This window comes from Leopardus geoffroyi, chromosome A2 (genome assembly GCF_018350155.1).
Source record: "Leopardus geoffroyi isolate Oge1 chromosome A2, O.geoffroyi_Oge1_pat1.0, whole genome shotgun sequence".
Classification (NCBI taxonomy): domain Eukaryota; kingdom Metazoa; phylum Chordata; class Mammalia; order Carnivora; family Felidae; genus Leopardus; species Leopardus geoffroyi.
In genome coordinates, this window is record NC_059331.1 from 132,983,727 (window position 1) to 133,008,954 (window position 25,228).

Below are 25,228 nucleotides of genomic sequence, written 5' to 3' on the forward strand. Positions count from 1 at the left end.
AAAGTTCTTTTATTGCAGCTTTTATTGCATTCTTTGCTAATTTATCTGGTCAAGATTTAGCCTTGCTTACTTAAAGCTGCAAGCATGTTACAAGGAGTCTTAAATACTATGAAAGCATTAATGTCTAGACTATGAACTGAAGGTAATTACATATCCAGCGCTGAATAGGGTACATTTAGAAAATATTGTTGTCCATACTCAATTGTCAGGGCAATATAGATAAGGTGGTCTTCCCCCCACACCCCCCAGCCACTGCACCCCCACTGCTTGTTTGTGCTGAGAATTTTTTTCCCACTTCATAAATAAACTAAAATACCATCAGCTACTCAGAAATTATGCATAAAATGAGTAGATCTCCTTTAAATGTGTATCTATTGATGCTAATACGGGTTGTGCCTTTTTAAGAATGGAAGATTATTAGTTTTAGAAGTGTGATATCCTTATTTGACTCTAGTTACAAACATGTATGATATATAAGTGAAATACCTGTAATGTGAAATTTATAGTGTTGTAATAAGCATGCTCTGGAGACTACAAGTACAAAAAATATTGGTATTTTCTAATTTTGATTATCTTTGTTATTTAGTGGAAATGGTTATTTTGAAACATAGCTAGAGAAATTAAGATTATATGTGGATATTTATATATTACGTTTTGAGTAAATTTGGCTTGCATTGGTTGAAAGGAAAGACGACTGGATTAGGACAGTTATACCCAGCTCAAGTCCTATCTGTGCCCCTTACACTCTCTGAGATCTTAGGTAAATTACTTTCTTCTGTGAATCTTTCCTATAAACTATGGAGGAGTTTATAGGGTGAGCCAGAGGCAAAGGAAGTCTTCCCAATTAGAAGATCCTGGTCATTCATTGACAACTCATTTTATTTCGGGTCTCATGCTTGACCCAAAGTTTATGTAAATAAGTTCTCTTCCCTAAGATAATTCAGATGTGAATATTCCATTTTCTGAAATTTACCACTAATAAAAGTAGGCTTTGGAATATAATTTTGTACTTTTTCAACTCTTAACAACCCCTTTGGTGACCTCCGATTTGTTGAGTATGCTAGTTTTGATTTTCCTTTCATGAAATGCAGAGGATTATGTTAGTGGTCTTTATGGAGAGATTTATTACATCATTTAAAATACATTGTCATAGGGGCCCCTGGGTGGCGCAGTCGATTAAGCGTCCAACTTCAGCCAGGTCACGATCTCGCGGTCCGTGAGTTCGAGCCCCGCGTCAGGCTCTGGGCTGATGGCTCAGAGCCTGGAGCCTGTGTCCGATTCTGTGTCTCCCTCTCTCTCTGCCCCTCCCCCGTTCATGCTCTGTCTCTCTCTGTCCCAAAAATAAATAAACGTTGAAAAAAAATTAAAAATAAAATAAAATCCATTGTCATATAACACAATTTTTGCAAAAAACATATAATTTTGTTTTGAGTTCTAAATTTTATTTTATTTTATTCTAATTTTTAATGTTTATTTTTGATAGAGAGACAGAGCACGAGGAGGGGGGGTGGTTAGAGAGAGAGGGAGACACAGAAACTGAAGCAGGCTCTAGGCTCTGAGCTGTCAGCACAGAGCCTGATGTGGGGCTCGGACGCACGATCCGTGAGATCATGACATGAGCTGAAGTCAGATGCTGAACTGACTGAGCCACCCAGGCACCCCAGTGAGTTCTAAATTTTAATATTGATTGAGAACTTCAGAGCAGATATTTCAAACCAAATGTTTTATTTGACTAAGTATAGTTTGTCTATTAGGTTTTCTACAGAATAAGTCAAATAATGACTTGGTAGTTCTCCATGACACATATTTTGATAGGCTTTTTTTTTTTAAACTTGAAAATACTGGTAGTAAAAATTATTTCCAAGAAAGACACAGGTAAATAAGGCATATTCTGTATTTTCAGTAGTTTTTAATTACATGTGAGATGGAGAAAATGCTATGCGGGTTGATTACTTCTGGCTAAAAAAATAAGGGAGTGCTTCATGGAGGAGATGGTAATTGAATTGAGGTATAGTGCAATTTGAACAAATAGAATTTGAGAGGTGAGAGACAGTCTAGATGGAGCAAATTGGGACTTTAAAGGCTGATCAAGGCAAGCATGAAATGGTTGATTCTATTCTGGAATGTAAGGGAGACTAAGAGCAACAATATATGGGAGAGGCAGATTAGATGCTAAAATGAAGGGCCTTAGGTTTTGGGCTAACAAGTTTTGATTTACTTGGTAGATATTGAGGAACCCCTTCTGTTAAATGACACTAATTGATACATTCATAAGGAAAGGCGCCAGGGAAATATTTCTATGATTTGAAGTCAAATTTATTGAATTTAGGTATTCATGTGTTTCAGTTCTCCCCCATGTCAGTCTTATAGATTATAAAAACATCTTATATATTTGGAAAACCTTGTCAGATAATGGTATATTCTGCAAGTATTAATGGTAAGAGAGGTATTTAAGGATATTTAGTTGATGTGAGGGCTATGAATTTGAAATTGTCATTGGGGAAACAGGAAAAGGACTATCATTGTAGAGGTGGAAGAGACATTGTTTTTAGGCTGTTTTATAGAGACATCTTTTGGTATATATTTAAGAAAACTTGAGTGCTCTTGAGTAAAGAGAAGGTTTGAGATACAATTCTGAAGACATATAAGCCATTATTAATTTGAAGAAGGGTCAGAACCAGAATATTCAAGTGAAGATGTTTAAGAGGCAGTAGAGAATAAAGAGCTGAGTCAAAGAGAGGATGGAAAGTTGCACTCACAGGCTGTTTTAGATAATGAAATTAAATAGCAAGCATATCTTAACATGTAAATGGATTATATGCCAAAAGAGTTTTTATTGGTTGGTCAGAACACAGACCACACTTTCCTTGATAAACCATGTTATACATGGCTTTTAGGTCATAGGCTCTAAGCTCTTCAACTTAACCTTGATGTCAAAAAGGGGTGATCCATGTCCCTTACAGAGCTTGCAAATAATATTTGTTAATACTTACCATTTTTTTAAAAAATATAAAACTTGTTAAATCTTAAAAATTGAATCTTTCTATGTCTCTGTGTCTGTCTGTCTCTCTGTCTCTCTGTCACACGCACGCGCGCGCACACACACACACACACACACACACATAGCTTTTTCAACCTTTCTTAAAAATTCACATTTGGCAAGACTAAGCCTGCATGCCTACACAACAAATGCAGTAGCAAATACAGTCATCTGAGAGGGTTAAAACCCACCCCTTTTGAGACTTTACCTTAGTACCCTACAACTTTATTTTATCTTACACCCACCTGCTTCAGTCTTAGCTTTGGGTATTTTATGAAATATATATTTGGAAAACTTTGTCAGATTGGGTGTATTCTGCAAAGAATAATGGTGAGAATGGTGTTTGAAGATATTTGATGGATGTGAAGACTATGAATTTGAAATTGTCTTTGGAGAAACAGGAAAAGGACTATCATTGTAGAGGTGGAAGAGACTTTATAGAGACAATGGTATATACTTAAAACTTGAGTGCTCTTTTGTGAGTGGTATTTTGTGATACTCATAATGTATTTGTTTACCATATTATTCTTTCTAGTAATATTTGCCCTGAAACCTAACCACGGCACGCAATAATTTTTGTAAGTGAAACATGCTCGCATTACAAATGAGATATCACGAATAGATTCCCTCTCATTCTAGTAGGTTTGGATTCCCCCCCTCGTCTTCTGTTGTCTGTAAATCCTCTGAAGGACTTCATTCCTTCCTTAACTGTTGACTGTTTCCTTCGGCTAGAAAGAATATTATTATATTTGTATTTCAGAAAATAAACAAAAAAGTAAAAACCCACTTGGCTTGTGTTGTGGAGTGCGGGTTAGAGGGAGTTAAGACTGGAGAAAGGACATTGTACAATCAGTAGGAATTTTACATCTGCCAGTCAGGAGAGAGGTGTGGACTGAATATATACATTCGGGTATTGTTTGCCACAGGTAGTGGTTGATACTGGAAATACAGTGGCTGGTTAAGACATGGTCCAGAATGAAGTCTTGGGAAAAGTGACATTGAGGAGGTACTCCTAAGAATAGGAACTAGTAGAGACTGAAAAAAGATCCCAGAGTTAGAAGAGGAATTCAGAAAGAGGAGTGTCATGTAAGCCAAAGGGAGAGTTTTAAAAAGGAAGGAGTAAAAAATAAACTGAGTGAGAGAAGTTACACAAATCAAGAATTAAGAATTCACATTTGGATTTGTCAGCTAGCAAGTGATCCTTACGCTGATTATAAAATGTTTAGCTTTAAGGATGTGAGGATTTAGTAAACCTTTGACCATCTATGTGAATTTGTTCATGTTAAAAGAATGAATCTTGTTTATTCTAATCCTAACAAAATATTCTTGTCATATAACAGCATCATGGGAAAAAGAAAAAAAACCCAAAAATTTATTGACAAAAATAATCAAATGATAAATGAATAATAATTAATTCTACCTTCAATGACTATATAAAGTTATCATCTAAACTGGGAGACTTTTAAGAAGGAAAGGGATAACTATTAATAATTATAGTAAGGATGAATGTCATTTAACCCCTGCAGTCAGGGAGGAATGCTCACCCTGATTATAGTTCACAGTTCACATTTATTGAGTGCTAGCTATGTGCCAGCCGCTGAGAGGAGTTCTTTACCAGTTTGTCTGATTCAATGACTACGGGTTTTAGTTGCCAACATTATTAATTCTTTCTCTGTATGTATTGAATTTATTGACAAAAATGCTATGTGTAATTTTGATGACCTTGTAGAACTTTACTTTTATTTAAGAAATACACACATACAAAAATTGGTACCCAGTGTATACCAAAGTATGTCCTACAGAATGGAGAAATGAAGATGATTAATAATAGTACTCATTGTTAATGATCTACCAGTGTAGTTGAAGATCTGAGAACAAAATTTTAATATAATATGGTAAAGTGTCATGATGATAGTGTAGTTTGTGAAGGCCACAACTTGTGTTTTTTATATTTTATGTCCTGTATTTCTTAGGGTTGAGTTTATAGTGTATTAAAACTTGGTAAGGTACCGTTTGCTTTCTGAAGTAAAAAACAAAAACAAAAAAAAATACCAGTGGAAAATACAAGGTATAGGTAATTATATGGATAAGTGGGGTTTTCTCTACCCTAGAAAGTATATTCTGCGTGTGTGCACATGTGTGTGTGAATGTGTGTGAATGTGTGTGTGACAGAGAGAGAGAGAGAGGGAGGGAGGGAGGGAGATTAGTTCTATATCACAAAGGGATACATTTCCATATCTATAATGTAATTTTAGCCACACTCAAGCTATATTCTCTGAAGGGTCTGGCATATTTCTCTGACACATCTGGTAGATATGTATGGCATTAATTAGCATAGGTATTGCTATAAATGACATGTCAGTCCAGGACAACAAAAAGTATTTGTTACTGATGTCAATCATTCATCCTTTGTCAGTTCAAAAGGCTTCCCTAAAGGAATGCACATTGATCTTCACTGATCCAAAATACAGCAAAACCATTCCTGTGTTCTAGAAACAAAAGTGGAACTACCTATGTTTGAAAAGCCATATGGAGACATTCATACAGAAAGTGCATGTTTATAAATTTGAGTAGTAAGACTGTTACATTAGGCCAAGATTAATTGAATCTTTTGAAAAGAAAACTGCAGTTTTCTGTAATCCTAAAATCTAATCTCAAATGAGTTTGTTTCCTCAAAGCTTTAATTTTTAGTAGCCTAATTTGTGTTTTTGTTTCATCTGGATATAATTTTGGAGTATGCCAGGTAAATATCCCTTACAGTGGTTAAAAACAAAGGTGACCACACGAGTATCAATTTGTGACTACACTGATGGCTTAAAGAAGTACTCTTCTGCCTCTGTATCTCTGGTTTTCCTATCTGGCTATTTTGATACAGATACTGATTGATTTTGTTTATTTATCATAATCCTATTATAGTTTTCTTTTTGTAATAATAATCACAAGTGTAATACTCTTATATATCTGAGTAAAAACTGGCTTTAAATGATACGTTTCCCCAAAACGTCTATATTTTATTTCCAGTTTTCCTCCAAAAGTTCCCCCTACATTCTAATTTATTATTTAATGGAACGCAATATGAATGACTTTAAGAGAGTGTGATCTAGGGTATGGCACAAGTTGAAGACATTTATCTTAATATTTCATTTTAATGAGGCAGAAAATATCCATTATTAGAAAACTATAATTTGATAAAATTTGTAGAATACAATTAATTTCCTTAAAATTATGAATGTTCATACCACCATGGAGCAGATAATCATACATCACATTTCAGTGTCCTTGTAAAGGTAGTATGTGTTACGTTTTTACATCTTATAGATTTGCTAGAGAATTAACATGAGTCAGGATTTAGGACGTACCCATGTTGTGTACTTTAATTTGACCAACATGCTTTGTTTGAATAGCAGTTCCTAACCTTTGTACCATCTTTAAAATTTTTACTCCAGATCTCTTGCCCTGCCTACAGACCCTCTGCTATCTGTTTCTGGTCTGTCTCATGCTCTTGAAATCATCTTTTTTTATTATTCCATTAAAATTTTTAAAAATGGATTTTCCTTTACACTTTTCTAATCATCCTGTAATTCTTTAGCTCTAAGACATTAAAATGAATGAGTAAAAATATTTGATACCTAATCGTCTCTGCCAGTCCATTCAAACTCATGGATTTGCAAAATTATGTTAAAGTCTTTTAAAAATACATTTGAGTAGGCTTTTGTAGTCATTTGGATTTTGAATATTAATTTTCTCTTGCTATGCTGCTTAGCCATAAAAATGAAAAAGAAGATGGATGTGGGTTTCTTTTAGTGGTGTTAAAGTACTTGATTTATTTATTATAATATTCAACAATGGCAATTCCTATTTTCTCTGTTCACATCAGATCCAACAGAAAATAATGAGAAGCCCCCACCCACCAGCACAGTAAGAAAAAGTTTGATGCGTTTTGTAATAATTGATTAAAAGTATAATTTCCCCCTAGATCAAACAAATAATAGAAGTCTGTTGAAGCTTTGTCCTGACCTATTCTGGAAGTAGAAGAATACCCTGGAGAAAGAAGCATTGTAAGCACAAAGAGTAAGACTCCTCAATCCTGGGAGAGAGAATTAAAGTCTAACCCTTCAAATGTAAGTCATCTATACTCTATATTTTCCATCCCTCAGTTTTTGTAGCTATTCAGGTATTAGTAGAAAAATATGTGATGCAAATATTTGGATGTATTTTCTGTACAAAATATATAGGTGTTTTTGTTGTTAACCTTAAATTTCTATTTGTGTTAACATTTTCTGAATCGTAACACAAGGTGATGCTTTGCAATAATACTATTTAATGCAGAATGGATTATTTTTAATTTTATCTTCTGGCAAAGAATTGTTAAGAATTTTGAGAGTATTCTGATGAAAAGAAGGTAACTTCCTTTGATTTAATATCTACAATTGTGCCATCATAATCCCTTTTTGCACTAAACTTTAGTTCTTTCTTTTTCTTTTTTATTTCTTTATATCTGAGAATAAGACTATCTTAATATATCTATTTAAATCCACCTTCCAGTAAGAGAGACATTAAGTCCTTTTTTTCACTTTGCATAGTGAAAATGTATTGGAATGAATTTGTATCCATAATCCACTATAAAAATATATAAATTTTGTCAGCTCAGTGTACTGGAAGGACTGATTCCCTATCTCATTAGGAAGAACTTAAAAGATGTGTGTTCATGATTATATAGAAAGAATTCAGTTGCTGTTTATAAATTGGTAGGAAGAATGATGATTAAAGGCAATGCTTATTTTAGGAAAATTACTTGGGAAGAAATTTCTTGTCAGTTGTCACTTTTATCTGAAAAGTTACTTACTGCATCGCCCTTGTGATAAGGCACTTGATATGTGATATACGGCTTACTGCCAGAAATTTGACTTTCGCTTAACAGTTGATAACCCTTTTCATTCTTCAGTGAATGAGCTCAGTGGAAGAGTATTGTTTTGATTTTAAAAAGTCTGAATCATGGAAATTATGTCAAAATTGAAACATGAATTTTACGGGTTTTAAATGTGATATTCTTATTGACATAGCATCTGACAAAGTTGTCAAAGTAGATTGCAGTAAGAAATCTTCATAATTTATCAGTTCACATTTAATATTGTTTAGAACATTTGATAGAGCCTGGAAACACTCTGGCCATTTCCAACACTACAATTATGAATTAGGATTTTTGAATTTAGCATAAACTACGTAGATAAAAAAAAGTTAGTGGTTTTGGTCTTAGACATTTAGTTCTAAATTTTTCTGTCATTGAACTAGATAGAGATGCCTTGGGAAACATTACAAACATTATTATTCCTTTCGCTGATGTGAAACAGTTGTTCCTTATGTAAAATTTTAATATTTGCTATTGAAAAGTGTGACAGAAATTTTAAAAAGTTATTTAGATTTGACGAGTAAGTGGTAAACTCTTATTTACAGGTTTGAGATTGATGAAGGATTGGAAAATATTATTTTTTACAGAAAACTTTTGTGGATCTTCTGTACAATATTGTACATTGTAATATGTACAATATTACATATATATAATCAATGAATATAGATTAAGTATAGCAATAATAACATGCTTGAATCTCATAAACATAATGTTGTGTGAAAAAAACCTAGCACAAATGAATAATGTATGTATGATTTCTTTTCTATAAAGTTCCAAAAAAGTGATTACAGCAAAATTAAAAATAATAGTTAAATTCTAGGTAGGTGGTAAACACTGAGGTAGAGTTTCTAGGAGCTTCTGGTATGTCAGCAACATGCTATTGATTCACTAGGCTGGTGGTTGCATGGATATTTATGCTATGCACAACCATTAATGAAAAGCTAAGTGCGTCTTTGCTAAGATCAGGTATAAGGCAAGGGTGTCCTTATCACTTCTATTCACTATTATACTGGAAATCCTAGCTAAGGTAATAAGAAAAGGAAATAAAAAGCAGCCAGACTGGAAAGGAAGAAATATGACTATTTGCGGATACCATGGTTATCTACGTAGAACATTTCAAAGAAATCAACCAAATAAAACCTCCTGTAAGTAATAAATGATAACAAGGTTGCAGAAAACAAGATTAATATACAAGTCAGTTGTTTTCCTTTGTCCCAGCAATGAACAACTGGGATTTGAAATGAAAAATAGAGTACCATTGGGGCACCTGCGAAGCTCAGCTGGTTGAACGTCCAGCTCTTGATTTCAGCTTAGGGCATGATCTCGTGGTTCATGAAATTGAGCCCCACATGGGACTCTGCACTGACAGTGCAGAGCCTGCTTGGGATTCTCTCTCCCTCTCTCTCTGCTCCTCTTCCTGTCTTTCTCAAAAATTTAAAACTCAAAAAAATAAAAATATAGTACCATTATATTAGCACCAAAAATATCCTGAAACCTAGGTACAAATCTATTATCTCTCTATCTCTCTATCTATCTATCAATCGTCTATCTAATATAAAATACAATATTACATATACATAATATAAAATGCATACATTAAAATATATAATATTTATATGTTAAAATATTAGAAAACTATAAAATTCTGATGAAAGATAAGAAAATCAAAGATCTACAGGATATTCCATGTCTCTGCAGAAACAAATGCAATATAATTGTAATGTCGCATATTCTTTCCTTGATCTACATATTCAACACAATCACAACAAAATGCCAACAGGTTATTCTGTGAATATTGATAAACTGATTCTTAAGTTTATCTGGAAAACAAAAGACAACAAGTAAATAATATTATATTGAAGAAGAACAAAGTTAGAGGACTGACACTCCCTGACTTCAAGACCTTGTATAAAACTACAGTGATTGGGCACCTGGGTGGCTCAGTCAGCTGAGCATCCAACTTCAACTCAGGTCATGATCTTGCGGTCATGAGTTTGAGCCCCGCATCAGGCTCTGTGCTGGCAGCTGAGAGCCTGAGGCCTGCTTCAGATTCTGTGTCTCTGTCTCTCTTTGCCCCTCCCCTGCTCTTGCTCTGTCTCTCTCTCTCTCTTTCTCTCTGTCTCTCAAAAAATTAAACATTTAAAAAAATTTAAAAAAATAAAAATAAACAAGAGCTTTAAACAGATCTAATGAAAAAAGATATACAGATGGAAAACAAGGAAATGAGAAGATGCTTAGTATTTATTTCATTAGGGAATTAGGAATTAAAAAATGAGATATCACTACATACCTATTAGAATGACTAAAATTTGAAACACTGACATGCCAAATGCTGTCAAGAATGTAGAGCAAGAAGGACTGTGATTCATTGGTGGGAATGAAAAGTGATACAGCCACTTTGGAAAACAGTTTGGGAGTTTATTATGAAGTTATACATATAATACTTACCATGCAGTCTAGCTATTGTACTTCTTTGTAATTACCCAAATGAGTTGCAAACTTATGTCCACATAAAAATTTGTACAAGAGTGTTTATAGAAGCTTTATTCAAAATTGCCCAAACTTGGAAGCAACCGAGATGTTCTTCAGGAGGTGAATGGGTAAACAATCTGTGATACATACATATAATGGACTATTTATTGATCAAGAGAAATGACGTATTAAGCCACAAAAAGACATGGAGGAAATTTAATATTAATGAATGAAGGTCTCTGAAAAGGCTATATCCTGTATGATTCCAGCTCTCTGACGTTTTGGAAAAGGCAAATCTACAGAGACCTTAAAAAGATCAGAGGCCGCCAGAGTTGTGGGGAGGGACTGATGAATTAGTGGAGTTTTATTATTTTTATTTTTTATTTTTTTGAATAGGTGGACTTTTAGAGTAGTGAAATTACTCTGTATAGTAACGTAATGGTGGATACATGACATTATGAATGTGTCAAAACCCACAGAGCTGTATAAAACTAACAGTGAACCCTAACTCTGTACTTTAGTTAATAACAGTGTTGTAGTATGAGTTCATCAATTGTAGAAAATGTACCACACTAATGCAAGATGTTAATAATAATAGAAACTTTATGTATTTTGGAGATGGAGAAGAGAATATGTATGGGTCTCTGTGTACTTTCTGCTCAATTTCTCTTTGAATATAAAACTACTCTAAAAAATAAGATATTTTAGATAATTTTTTGCAAGTCTAATGTAATTTTAAAAATCAAAAATCTCATTGATTTGGTTAGTTAGAATTCTGAGAAAAAGGTAATTTCAAATTTGATCTGAGTATTCAAAGTTAAAAAGATGCAATTTAAAATCAATATTTTGTGATCTCGCAAAACATTGTTTCATTTGGGGAAAGTCCTAATGTCCATAAAGGAAGACTTCTATACTTGAATATATTTAGTAACTTTTTTTTTTTTTTTTTTTCCAACGTTTATTTATTTTTGGGACAGAGAGAGACAGAGCATGAACGGGGGAGGGGCAGAGAGAGAGGGAGACACAGAATCGGAAACAGGCTCCAGGCTCTGAGCCATCAGCCCAGAGCCCGACGCGGGGCTCGAACTCACGGACCGCGAGATCGTGACCTGGCTGAAGTCGGACGCTTAACCGACTGCGCCACCCAGGCGCCCCTATTTAGTAACTTTTTATGACAATTTATTTACCTAGCATAAATGTATCTTTATTTTAAGATAGATGTTTCAGTTTTTATTTTAAAAATAAATACTTTTTTTTTGGTAATATAACACAAATTCATTCTGTAATAATAAAACACTCTTCTTTATTGAGTTGTTCATAGCTTCTTTCCTTAAATTTTAATACATTTTGTGCAGTGGTCCACCATCCTCAGAAATACTTTTTTACTTAAGTAAATTAAAGTTAATTTGTTAATTTTAACATTAGAATGTTGTAAAAGAAATGAAAAACACAGATGCTCTTTGTATCCCATCTTTGAATACAAATTTTCAAATATAGATTTGGTTTTAAAAGTACCAGATATGGACTCCTTCGTAACCCCTTTTAAAATTTTCTTTCCTTTTTTCTTTCTTCCCCTCCCTCTTTTTCTCTTTCCTTTCTCCTTTCTTTCTCAGTATATTCTTTTGTTTAATTTTCCAAGGAGTAAATATAACCTTATTTAACTGGTTGACATTAACAGAAACCAGGAATTTATTATTCATAAAAACGAAACAGAAAAAAAAATCCCTCTTTTCTTCAGATTCTGGATACAGCTAGGCTCAACACAAATGTCTCGGGAGGATGCATCTGTTGCTATTGCATTTTTTTTGTTTCTTTGAAAACTTGGCATTTGTAATATATCTATGATTTTGATTTGTCTTGGCCAAAACCCAGATTACCAAGGAATTACATTTTGAACATATTCAACTAAGAATTATCTTTGTAGCAACTTTTCCCTTGCCATATTGAAATTTTGGGAATAAAATCAGATTTTGTTTCAGAAATCAGCTATGTTTCTTCCTAGTGCCAGAATGATTTTTTTTATGTTAAAGAGACACAAAGCAATACTTAAAATCTGAAACGTATTTTAAGCATACCGTGTAGGAAATAGTCCCATTTTTGCATTTGACACACCTGGGGTCAAATGTTTGCTCTGCCGTGTTATTTGTTTATATTGATCTTGGGTTAAGTTTGGCATGTGAGAAGTAACAATAACAACAACAACAACAACAACAATAATAATAATAATTTCCTTATAGGCTTAGATGAAGATTAAATCTCCAAGCACAAAAAATACTTGGCACGCAGCAGGTATTTAATTAATGGTAGTGGTCTTTCTCTTGCTTATTTTGTATATATGTAGAAGTGTGTGTGTGTATAAATGAATGTGTGTGTATATTTGTATGTATTTATGTATTTATATACATATATATGTATATTTATGTGTTTGTATCCATCTATATATCTCTATCTCTATCTCAGTCTCTGTATCTCTTACAGCAATGTGCAATATATAGCCGTTTATTCCACTTACTAAGTTCTGAAGCAGAGAATTCTTCTGGAAATGATACAGTCTGGAAAGGAATTCTATCACCACATGGAAATATTTAAAAGCTTATTATTTCTTTGTGCCCTAGTATTTTCATAATTTTATATTTAATCTACCTGGAATGTGTATAAATTTTTAAAAGATCTAAAGAATATTTTTCCTTTAAAAATTCCTGGCAGACAACAGAATTCTTTTTTTAATCTCATTCAATGTATAATTCAGAAAATGATCTATTAATTAGTACATATTGATTTGAGTTCAAAAAGATGTGCACTGTCAGTTTGAGAAGATGTTTGGGAATATGGAAAACAAAATAACTTATATGTCTGAAAAGAGACATGTCAGTTTTAACAAGATAAAAAATGCAAGGTTGAAGTTGAATCTTTCTGAAAAATTGACATTTGTATGATTTTGTTTTCACTAAATAGCAAGGCACCAGTTTCTTGGGGGCAGCTTTACAGAGCTGTGTCCATAACTGACTTGAATCTTTGTAGAATAGAAATTTAACAAAATAAAGTGTAATATTCCATGTTCTCTTCTAATAATGTAGACTTTTTTAGCAAAAGCAGCTGTTAATATCTTAAAAAATTTTTTTTTAACATTTATTTATTGTTGAGAGAGAGAGAGTGCAAGCAGGGGAGGGGCAGAGAGAGAGGGAGACAAAGAATCCGAAGCAAGTTCAGGCTCTGGGCTGTCAGCATGGAGCCTGATGTGGGGCTCAAACTCAAGAACTGTGAGATCAGGACCTGAGCTGAGGTCAGATGCTTGCTTAACTGACTGAGCCAACCAGGCACTCCAAAAGCAGCTGTTAATATCTTAAGGAAGTAGCACATGCCTGAATATCTCACCTGAATTTGTGTCTTGTGATTTCTAAAAGACTACCTAAAATATTAACTAATTAGTTGCTCTCAGACACTGAAAGAAGGGTTGTAGCAAAGGACAGAATGCTTAAAGACATAGGATGAGATCCTCCAGGATAAGTATTAGGAAAGCCTGACCTGTTGGTTTGAAGTGATTATTATTAAAAAACAAAAAAACAAAAAAACCCCAAGTACTTAAAACTTGTATTTTTCTCACACCTCTTCATATTTTAAAGGCAGGGTAGTGACGATAAAACTTCTCGTTAAACCCAAAGTGTATGGTGGCTTCAGTCTTTTCGAAAGACCAGTGAGTTACATATTGAATCCACCTCCAAGTTAATGATGTAAAATTATATCTGGGACAAGGGACTCAGTATTCCTGGGATGAATAACATTTTTTAGTGGGTATACTGATGACCTAGTTTTGCGGGGTTGACAGTTCTGTCCATGTAACCACTATTACTTAAGTGCCCCATTTTGAGGATAGCCCTGTGGGACAACATTAAGAAGCAACAAAGTGGTCTTGGGTCAGGTATCAGAGTATATTGAAGGTGTATGTTCTCCACAGATAGGCTCTGAAGGTCATTTCTGCTGAACTCTCTTAAATGTTTAGTGATTTTATTGTTGTACAACTTAAAAGGTCCAACTTCTCTTTTGGCAAATAAGGGTGTACCATTTTTTTTTTCTATATGTGGACCATATTTTAGGTTTGTCCAAAAGGCATTATGTGTATTAAAACCTAATTACCTTTACCTAAAGTAAGCACCCATCAGTCATCTCAGTTAACTTAAGCTAAATGAAAATATTTGTTAATTTGCTGATCTGGGCAAATTAGTTAGGAGTGTTTTTCACTAAAAATTGTTTTAAATATTCTGTTTAATTCAGAATCCAAGGGGTAGCTTTCCTTAAGATTTTTATTTTAAAATATTGTAAACTTTCAGAAAATATCATTATAGGCATCCAGATATCCCAATTTGACATATGTGAATATTTTGTTATATTTCTTTAGATTTCGTTCTTTTTAAGAAATATAATGCCACAAATACAGTAAAAGCTATGTGCTTTCATCCTGTTTCCTTTTCTCTCTCTTTCTTTCTTTCTGTACTACACTGAAGTTGGTGTTTATCTATATATCTTACGTTTTGTTTTTTGTGATTTTAAAATTAATGGAAGTGGCATCATATCAAATCTACCCTTCTGAAACATTTTTACTTGCAAAATTATACAGGGAATTTATCCATATTGATACACACAAGTCTGATTTTTTAGTTTTTTTTAGAGTCAGCTGGTTTTATATACATATATATAAATATATATATAAATATGAATATATATATAAAACACATTCATGATTTTTGTAGTTGTATAATGAAAACTGCAAAAATCATAAATTATGTGTTGATGAATTTTCACAGAATGAATGCATCTGTGTACCTAGTACCCAGTTCAAGAAGTAGCATGTCACCAGTACTATAAGAGCCTCCCCATCTTTTTTCCTCCTTTTTGTTACTATCCTTCACCATCTTCCACCAGGGAAACCATATCCTGACCTCTCACAACATAGATTTGTTTTCTCTATTTTCAAGCTTTATATAAATGGAATCATTTAGCATATGATCTTTTGTGTCTGGCTTTTGTTTTTATTTTATTTTTTCTTTTTAAAAACTTTTTAAATGTTTATTTATTTCTTTGGTGGGGTGGGGGGGAGAGAAAGTGCTAGCCAGGCAGGGGCAGAGAACGAGGGAGACACAGAATCTGAAGCAGGCTCCAGGCTCTGAGCTATCAGTACAGAGCCCGATGCCGGGCTTGAACCCACAAACCGTGAGATCATGACCTGAGCTGAAGTCGGACATTTAACTGACTGAGCCACACAGGCACCCCTGGCTTGTTTTTAATATTAGATTTACGAGCTTCCTCCACATTATTGTGTCTATCTGAGTGTCTACCCTGAATGCTATCTAGTATTCCAATACATGAATATATTACTGTTTATTTATTTCCATTTTATTTTGGGACATCTAGGTTGTTTTCTTATTTATAGCTATTAGACATAATAGTACTCTGAAGATTCTTTTACATGTCCTTTACATATTGTGTGCATCTATATAGCTAGGAGTAGAACTTTGATAGAATATATACATCATCATATCAATTTAGTATGTGTATCCTAGGTTATCTATATCATAGTGTCAACATTAGTGGATACTGCATGTGGTCTTCTAAAGTGCTTGTCTGTCCCAGTTTACCTTCTGACCATCACTGTCTGGGATTTGAGTTGCTCCATGCCTTGCCGACACTGAGATTGTCTTTTTCCATCTTTGTTATTTTGGGTGATAATAATTAATTAGCTTTTAACTGCTTTATAACATTCCATGGTTTGAATAAAGCATACTTATTTTAAAATCTCTTCCTTGGTAGATGAACAATTTGGTTGTTTTTCATTTTTTACTATTTCAAACAATACTGTAGCAAATATATCTGTATATTTCTTGTTATGCATATGTTTGAGAGTTCTCCTAAGGTTACAACTGGAAGTAGAATGAGTTTTTACAATATCATGTATTTATTTCTTCAATACACTACTATATTTCTAATAGGGTTATACGATGAAGTGGTAATTTTAGTTTTATTGTAAATCATACTCATCAAGTACAGAGTATAAATGCTGCTTATTTAAGAGGCATTATATAAAATGTAATCTCTTAGGATTTAGGGGAAATGAGTGGGGAAGAGATGAAGCATGCCACACAGCACCTGGCATATGGGTTAAATAAAGCTTCCATCGTTATTGTTTTCACTGTTAAATTACTCCTGATTATGTTCCTCTAAAATGCTCATTCTAATGTCCATGCAAAATCCATGTGGATTTTCCCAACCATCCACTTAAAGGTAGCTTCCTTCAATGTTTGAAATTTCTTTCTTTACTAGAGTTCTCTTTTTCCTGCATAATGGAGTCATTGTATCTATTTGATCTTGATTTTTGATTACCCAGTGGCATGTATACTGATAGTTTGGAAAATTTATGTAATTTGAAAAGTTTATATCACATTTGTGACAGTCTTACTGAAGATTTGGTCCTAAGCAAAATGGTGATGTGGAGCCCAAATTTGCTTTGTTGTTTCCATTGAGATTTATGAAAATAGCATGTATTCCTATAGTTTTTAGTAGATCATACTAAGATATTTATCTTTTCTATTAGATATAAGAACAGAGAGAGTCAGTATTGGTAGAATGACCAAAGCAAGACCTTTAATTTAGATTTTTTTTAATTTGACACTATCAGTGAGGTGGGTCAACATTAATCCCAAAGAAAGGAATCTAATTAGTTTATTTGTTGCCATTACTCTTTTTTTTTTCTATAATTTTCATCTCTCTTTACCATTTTTCCCATGATCCTTAATTAGTCTTGATCTAGTCAACCCCTAGTTTCTCTCTTCAAATGAAGAGTACACTATTGCTCTACAGAATCTTTCTTTTTATTAATTGTTTTTATAATTTTTTTTAACATTTTCTTTTAACATTTATTTATTTTTGAGAGAGACAGAGACAGAGTATGACCTGGGGAGGGGCGGAGAGAGAGAGACACCAAAACAGACTCCAGGTTCTGAGCTGTCGGCACAGGGCCCAGTGCAGGACTCGAACTCACGAACTTCGAGATCAATAAACTGAGCCAAAGTTGGCTGCTTAATCAACTGAGCCACCCAGATGCCCCCAGAATCTCTTCTATCACTATCCCTCCATCTTGTTCATCATGGGCATCAACACTGTTTTCACTAACAAATGTGTTTCGAATTAACGAACCAAACTTCAACTCAAAAATTCCATATTTGGTTTTCAGAGTAAATTGTATAGATAATTTTTAACAGAAACTCAATTATTGCCAGCTTCTTAATTTTTCAAAATCTTTTATACTTAACTGGTTATTTGTAGGCTTGTGCAAAAAATAGTTTGGGTTTTGTTGTGCAGTTTAAAATAATATTTCTGTTGCTTTCCTACTTTTATGAATATTTTCTTACGGTTCAGTGATTTAAATTTGAGTTTATTAGTTTTTATTATCTTAAATCTAGTTATATTTGAATTTATGTCTGCATAGATCATGAATTGAGGTGGTTAAAGATATCTAATTTCTGAATAGTTTCATTATAGAGTTGAATGCTCATGTATATGCTTTTTAGATGCAGATACCTGAAAAGAGTAATTTTTGTTTTCTACTAGATTTTAAGAACCAATGTCTAAGGTATTATCCTATTTCCCACTCTCATTATTTCCATGCAGTATTATATAAACTCCTGTATGCTTTCTTCAACCCTGTGTCCCCAGTGCCCAGAGTGGTGCTGGTGTATAGGCCACCTTTAATAAATACTTGGTGAATCAATTGATATTGCATTTTTGACACACACACACACACACACACACACACACACACACAGAGAGAGAGAGAGAGAGAGAGAGAGAGAGAGAGAGAGAGAATGCACATGTAGGTGAAGGACAGAGGAAAGGGAGAGAGAATCTTAAGTAGGCTTCATGCCCAGCACAGAGCCCGACTCGGGGCTCTATCTCACTACCATTTGATCATGACCTAAGCTAAAATCAAGAGTCAGACGCTTCACCGAGTGAGCCACCAAAGTGCCTCAAATGAATTGATTTTTATTTCTCGTAAAAGGACATTGTCTCTTTACCCTGCACTACAAGGTAAAATGTTAGCCTTTTACCTTGGGGCGCAATTCTTTGGAAGACCATGTTGGATATGAATTATAATGGCTGAGCAGTTAACATCCTTTAAGGCTGTGCTTGAAGAAAATGATATTTGTTAAGTGAGCCCAAAATAGTTTCTTTGAGTGAGAAAAAAAAAAAAAAGCAAATAAAAAACTATGGTGTATTACACTGGGTTCTTTTTTAGATTTAAAAAAATCTAGAAATATAAACATTGCTGGTATAAGTCCACTCTGAAGAAGACAGGGGCAATGTCATCAGTTTTGAAACTTTTTTCTGGGGTGTAACTTCTGGGTGATTTCTCTTCAATATTTTCTTGACTCCTGGACCAGTTTCCTATTCTGCGAGATGGGGATTGAATGATTGAATAAAGTACTGATTGATTCTTTGACCTCTGCTAGACCAGGTAGTACATACAAAGGTGTGTTGGGCATGTCTTAGTGGGTTCCACCTCTTCTCCTGTGATCTTTGTCATGGGTTCATAACTTTTTATTCTTGTATTGCCATTATGTTAGTAATTTGGAAAGAATGGATATAATTGTATGTTTGGACTAGTCGGCTTAACTAGAAGTCCTTCAGTGAGATTATTGCTAAGTCTATAGACAGTTTTAATCACTTACCTTCCTTGAAATATTTCACACAGCTGACTGCTTCCTCCTTGTATCATCTCACATTCTCATGTCATGTTGTTTCACTTATTCCCCTTACTAAGTTTTATTTGTGAGTGCTCTCTTTACCCGCCCTTAAATGTAGGTCTTTTCCTGTGTTCTGTCTTTATCTTCTCACTCTGTATGTACGTTATGCTAGATGAACTCACTTATTTCAAAGCTTTGACCTTAGTGTTGGGACTCCCACTTTTGTATTTATAACTTACAATTTTCCTCTGAGTTTGAGCTCTGCATTTGCAAGGGTCTCCTTGACATCTCTACTTAAATATCCCATAGGAATCCATCTAAAATTAAGCTCATTGTCAGCTCCTGTCTCATCTATTAAAAATATGCTTCTCTTAAGATACTTTTTGTCTTAGTGAATAGCATTAATAGCACTGTTATGCGCTCAGTTGCCTATGTCAGAAATATTGGGTCATCAATATTGGGTCACCTGGATGTCTCCCTTCTTCTTGTCTTCACTCTTCTAGGCCCACTGAGATTGAATAACCTCCAAATTTGACCACAAATATATTTTTCTCCACATCCCACTGATACTACCCTAAAGTTTATACTAGTCTAAAACTTTTATTTCAACAACTGCCATGACTGTTTTCCTCAATTTTTTATGCCTTTAATCCCCTCTAACTCGCTAGGTAGCAAGACTTAACTTTTAAAATAAAGAGTGGGTGATTTTTATTTTTTTATTCAAATCTTAAATATTTTCCCTTGAACTTAGGGTAAAATGGAAAGTGTGTCTTCAGGGTGGTCTACAAGTCCTTGCAAGAATTGGACCACACCTGCCCCTTTAGCATCATCTTTCTGTACTCAACATATTTGTGACTCTGCTTTCTTACTTCACTTACTGTGGCCTAATTTTATGAATTGATAGCTTCAAGTTTTTTTTGTGCCTTGTGGCTTTTGTGCATGTTGTTCCTTCTGTGGGACTTGCTAATGGATGAATGGGGTAAAAGATCAGGATGATCCTAAGATTTCAAACTTGGTAATTCTGTTTCCTTTCTTCACAGACTTTATCCCAGGAAATTAATATATATAAAATCAAGCATCAAAGTAGAAGATGCTTAAAGCCCTCTCTTAGCCTAATCTTCTCAACCTTAAATATTTCAGAACTTCTCTCTGTGTTGTGATTCCCAAAGAAATCTTGCATTCCATGTTTCTTTGTGTGTTCTCTTCTCTTTGGAAAGTGCTTCACTGCTTATGTGCTAGATGACCTACTACTGCCCTTTAACACCCTGTTCAATCACAGCTCCTTGGAGGGGATGAGACTCCAAGATGGCAGCTTCCTTTATATCACCTGTGTGTAGTTTGCAGCTATACCAGAGGTGTAGAAAAGTTAAGTAGCTTATTGACAAAACCAGGATTTGAACCTTCGCTTCTCTGATTTTAAAGCATAAGTCTTTAACTACCTCTTGCTAGATATTGTCATTATTTAGTAAGTACTTATTAAATACATACAGTAATAAAAATATAAAATACTCTGTGACCTAATTAGTAAGAAAGGCTTTTATGTCATCAATGAGAGGAAGTGATTTGACTGACATAGAAGGTAAGGATTTGACTGAAAGAGAAAAGGAAATTCCGGTCTGTATGGGATGGTTCATCTTCTAAGCCAGTTAGGTTCAGCCTTGCTTTGTAACACCCTAAGATACCTCTGGTTCTCAAAAAAAGGTATGAGGCTAAACTTGGGTGAAATAGGCCATGAAATGAATAAATTAATGTTAATTACAAGTGGCAAATATGTGTCACATATATTCTTGTGTTTTAATTGCCTTATGCATTTGTGTCTTGCTCCCCTCAACTTGATTGTGAGCTTCTTTTGAACAAAGATATACCTTATCTTTTCTAAGCATCTCCTGTAATGAATGTCTGGTTCTACTTGATAATTATTTTTTGTGTGTAAAATAAATGATAGTGCTTTATCCCTTTATAACTTAGTTTTAGGGACAAAACTTCAAGTATTTTCAAATACAGTCATGTAGCTGATAATGCGTTTGTATATACCCACAGTTGGAAGCATTAATATACATGAAAAATAGAACTAACTCTTCAGTACTGGGTTTAATATCTTTTTGAGAAAGAAAAATACTCTGGTATGCATAATGTCAAGGACATACTCAGTGAAGAAAAGCAGTTTATGTTGGATCTAGGCTAGAAGAATGCTCTATTCTAGCATTTAACTAGTAGGTGAGTTTAAATATCTATGCAACTCTATCTTAGGACTTACTTTGCCTTTTGCTTTTCATTTTCTTTTGAATATCAAGAGATATTCACATTTGGAAGGACATATTCTTATTAGCTCTAATGAGTTTTTTTGGTAAATGAATTGAATATAAACAACTATTGTGTTTGTCTTTTTTTGTAAGAAAGATTTCAAGCTGAAGATCCTAGTCATATAATTAAAAGGACTAATCCCATTCAATCCTTGAATCCGTCTATAGAAATAGAATTCTTAAAACATATACACAAAAGGGAATATGGTGCCTGTTGAATTTTATATTATGTTCAGTTGAACTATTATGCTCCTACAACAAATTTAATTTTGATTAGGAAAACTGATTCCTTTTTTTGTGCGTTTATAAAAATGTCGACATTACAGACCATGGTGGCACTAGGGAAGTAAGGGTGGGGGGAGAAGTAACACTTGTATTATGTTAAATCAGAGAAAGAATTGCACTTGGCAGTTTTTGTTTGCAGAATGCAGGAAAGGCTGAAGGCTTTTGTACAGTTCAAAGAGCACATTCCACAGATACAGCAGTTGTTGGTTGCCTGCGGGGATTGTCAGAATTGGGGGTGGTGGTAGAGGTCTGGATCACAAAAGTCCAGGCTGTTGGGCTGTGTGTTTGTAAAGAAAAAAAATGCTTACCCTTTTTTGAAAAGTTGTGCGGAAATTGCCTCCTATCATTTATTTTAAACATAGCACTTCTGTATCAAAATTTAATCTGTGCAATAATCAGATGACCTTCTTGTGTAGCCTTTGCTACCTCTTGCTCTTTAATCATCTGTTTTCAGATTAAGGTTTACATGTTCAAATGTGGAAGCATGGAACTGCTGACTGTTAATCTGTCAGTTAAACTACATAGAAAGGCATAACTGAATTGATTTTATTTTACAGTCATATAGTCAACTATCATTTATACAAGGCTATTAAACAGTTTCAACAAGTTAACTCAAGATTCTTAAGAGAGCCTTTTTAACTGAAAATATGCCAAAGGCTAGCTTTTTCAGCTGGCGTGTCAAGACTTCTGCTGAATTAACACTTGTATCATTTCCCTACAGAATATGCAAGTTATAGTTTCTCCTGTGAACTGAAATAATGTAGCTGAAAGTTCTCTGAAAATTATAAATTGTAGGCCGATATAAATCAGCATTATTAAGTTTCTTGAAATGTCTACTTTATATGATATTATGTGTGCTTTATATTTTTAAGAATACCAAGCAGCCTTGGTCTTTTTTTTTTTCAACGTTTATTCATTTTTGGGACAGAGAGAGACAGAGCATGAACGGGGGAGGGGCAGAGAGAGAGGGAGACACAGAATCTCGGAAACAGGCTCCAGGCTCTGAGCCATCAGCCCAGAGCCTGACGTGGGGCTCGAACTCGCGGACCGCGAGATCATGACCTGGCTGAAGTCGGACGCCTAACCGACTGCGCCACCCAGGCGCCCCAATATTTTTTATATCAAATTTTGGCAAAGTGTATCAACATAGTTTCATTAGCTGTTTTCTTGGAGATATATATATATATATATATATATATATATATATATACACCTAATTAGTGATGTTCTATTATAATTTTGGTTTTAGGAAAAGCCCCCAAAGCCTTATCTTGACCTAGTCTTGAATTCGTAGAATTTGGGATAAAGTATTTTGTTGTATCCAGATGTGTTTTATCTAACCTGTCACACTCAATCGCCGGAAGATTAGTTAGTGTGGTATAAAACAAGAGAAACATCAAAATTAGAATTATCTGTTGAACAATCTTCTGAGTCCATTGTAATGAGAACTTCTTTATTTTTACTTTTTAAGATTTATGACTTTCAAGTTAAGAAATTCTGAAAACATATCTAAAAGGGCAGAAACTAATTTAGCAGAATCCATGTACCCACCATTCAGATTTAATAGATGTTGCTATTTTGCCATTTTAATTTTAGACCTCTTTATTAAGAAATCCTCACAGCTCAAAGCCTTTTTTTATAGTGTTGAAATACCCATTTCTGAATTGATTATTTGGCAGCAGCATCTTAAGGTTCTTAGCTGAATTCTTTCCGATTTTAACTTTGGGCTTGTTAATGTCGTTTTCCTCAAAATTGCTGCAGCTTCTTTACAGTGTGGCTTCAAGAAGACCCAAGGCCCTCTGTCCCAGAATTTCAGCTTTCCTCCTCATTATTTCCATAAGACCTGAAATTATTTTATTTTTCAATTTTTAGCTAGGGGACTTTGGGGGCCATTATTAAATATAAATGCTTTATGGGGGGAATAACACATTAAGCCATTATTAGCCATTATCTTCATCTCGCAGAAGCTGGTATGGTAGAACTATATTCTGAGAAGAGAGTGGCCAGGAGGAAGGGAGTGCTTAGGGGTTGGGTCTGCTTGTAGCATTTGGTAGACGCATGAAATAACTCCCAAATGAAGCATTCAACTAAGAATCATATAATATATCTCAGGAATTTTTGCTGGGGCCTCTATGGGAAAGAGAAACAAATGAAAACAACATTGTAGGAGGTCACTGACTTTTTGCAAAGTTAAAACCAGCAGTTAAACCATGCTGTTTAGTGGATATGTAAAGCCGCTAAGGGAAACTGCTTTTTGACTTGCAACGTGCATTTGTATAGTTTCCTAAGTAGATAGTGTTAAACCCATTTTACCAGCGAGAATACTGAGTAACAAGGAAGTTAGGTAGCTTTCTGAAATCTTACAGCTAGGAGGTTAAAAATCTAGAATTTCTGCCGTTAAGTCCGTCTGTTGACTATACCCAAATACTTCATGGGATTCGTTGCCTTCATTACCAAAATGTACTTCTCCCATGTTAAACTTACTTAAAGCTTATCTAGTTTTTAAAGAAACAGTTCATGACTTACACTTAACCCCCACCCCACTTCCCCCGCCCCAATTTGGTGCTGTTCTTTCTGTGCATGTTTGCAGTACAAAAGTAAGCACAGACTTTTATGGTCTCCCATATTCCACTGAGGTATGTGTGTTTGCTATCCTTAGAAACTTGTTTGTTTGGCCCCTTAAGATCTGGGCCCTGGCTTATACTTTTTTTGGTTCCAATTATTGCCAACCCAGCACTAAGCAGTCAGTGAGTTCTCAGTAACGCCTGCTTCTGGATTTAGCTCAGGGCTCCATTCCCAGTGCTGACAGTACCAGCTGTGTGATATCAGACAAGTTACTTACTATCTCTGAGCTTTAAGTCCCTCCCTTGTAAAAAGGGGATAGTAATAAAGCTTGTCTCCAACGGTTGTTATGAGAATTAAACCAGGCATGGCAATATAAAACACTTTGCTTAGCACCTAGACCATAATAAGCATCCTAAACATAAGCAAGTAATCATAACTCCATAAATTCTAGCTTTTGTTCTTATTTATCAGTGTAATCAATCACTGCTTATGGAGTGAAGGATTACCCATAAGGATAACTTCTATTGGAAAAACTCTCTAATTACAATTTTTGGGTCCCATTTGACAAAAATGTCCCTCTTTAAACAAACTGATCGTTCATAGATGTTTGAGTGATTAAAGAGAATGACACACACACACACCCTCACACAAACACGTTTTATCTATACTCAGATATTTAGACCTTACTTAATAGACAACCCAGAGATCCCGGTTTTTTTCTTAAAGTTATCCATCTCTTCCATTTCTACTGCAATAGCCTTCTAACACTTTCCTTTCTCTCGTGTCCACCAGCAAGAATCTTTAACCCTGGGTCCTTTGCCTCCAGCAGATTCAGGATAGAACTGAATTTCAACATAATTAGTTTTCTTTGTAATTCTATGTATTTTATTTTATGCATTCAACAATATTATTCTGAGGA

General features: G+C 34.3%; 1 protein-coding gene across 1 annotated transcript in view; it reads left to right on the plus strand.

The window, feature by feature from the left end:
- The window catches only part of FOXP2 (forkhead box P2), a 566,087-nt gene that overhangs the window by 61,212 nt on the left and 479,647 nt on the right, over positions 1-25,228 (plus strand). Inside the window, exon 2 of the mRNA XM_045495376.1 lies at positions 7,017-7,161. The gene's annotated coding sequence lies outside the window, so the exon portion shown is untranslated. The remainder of the gene's footprint in view (positions 1-7,016; positions 7,162-25,228) is intronic.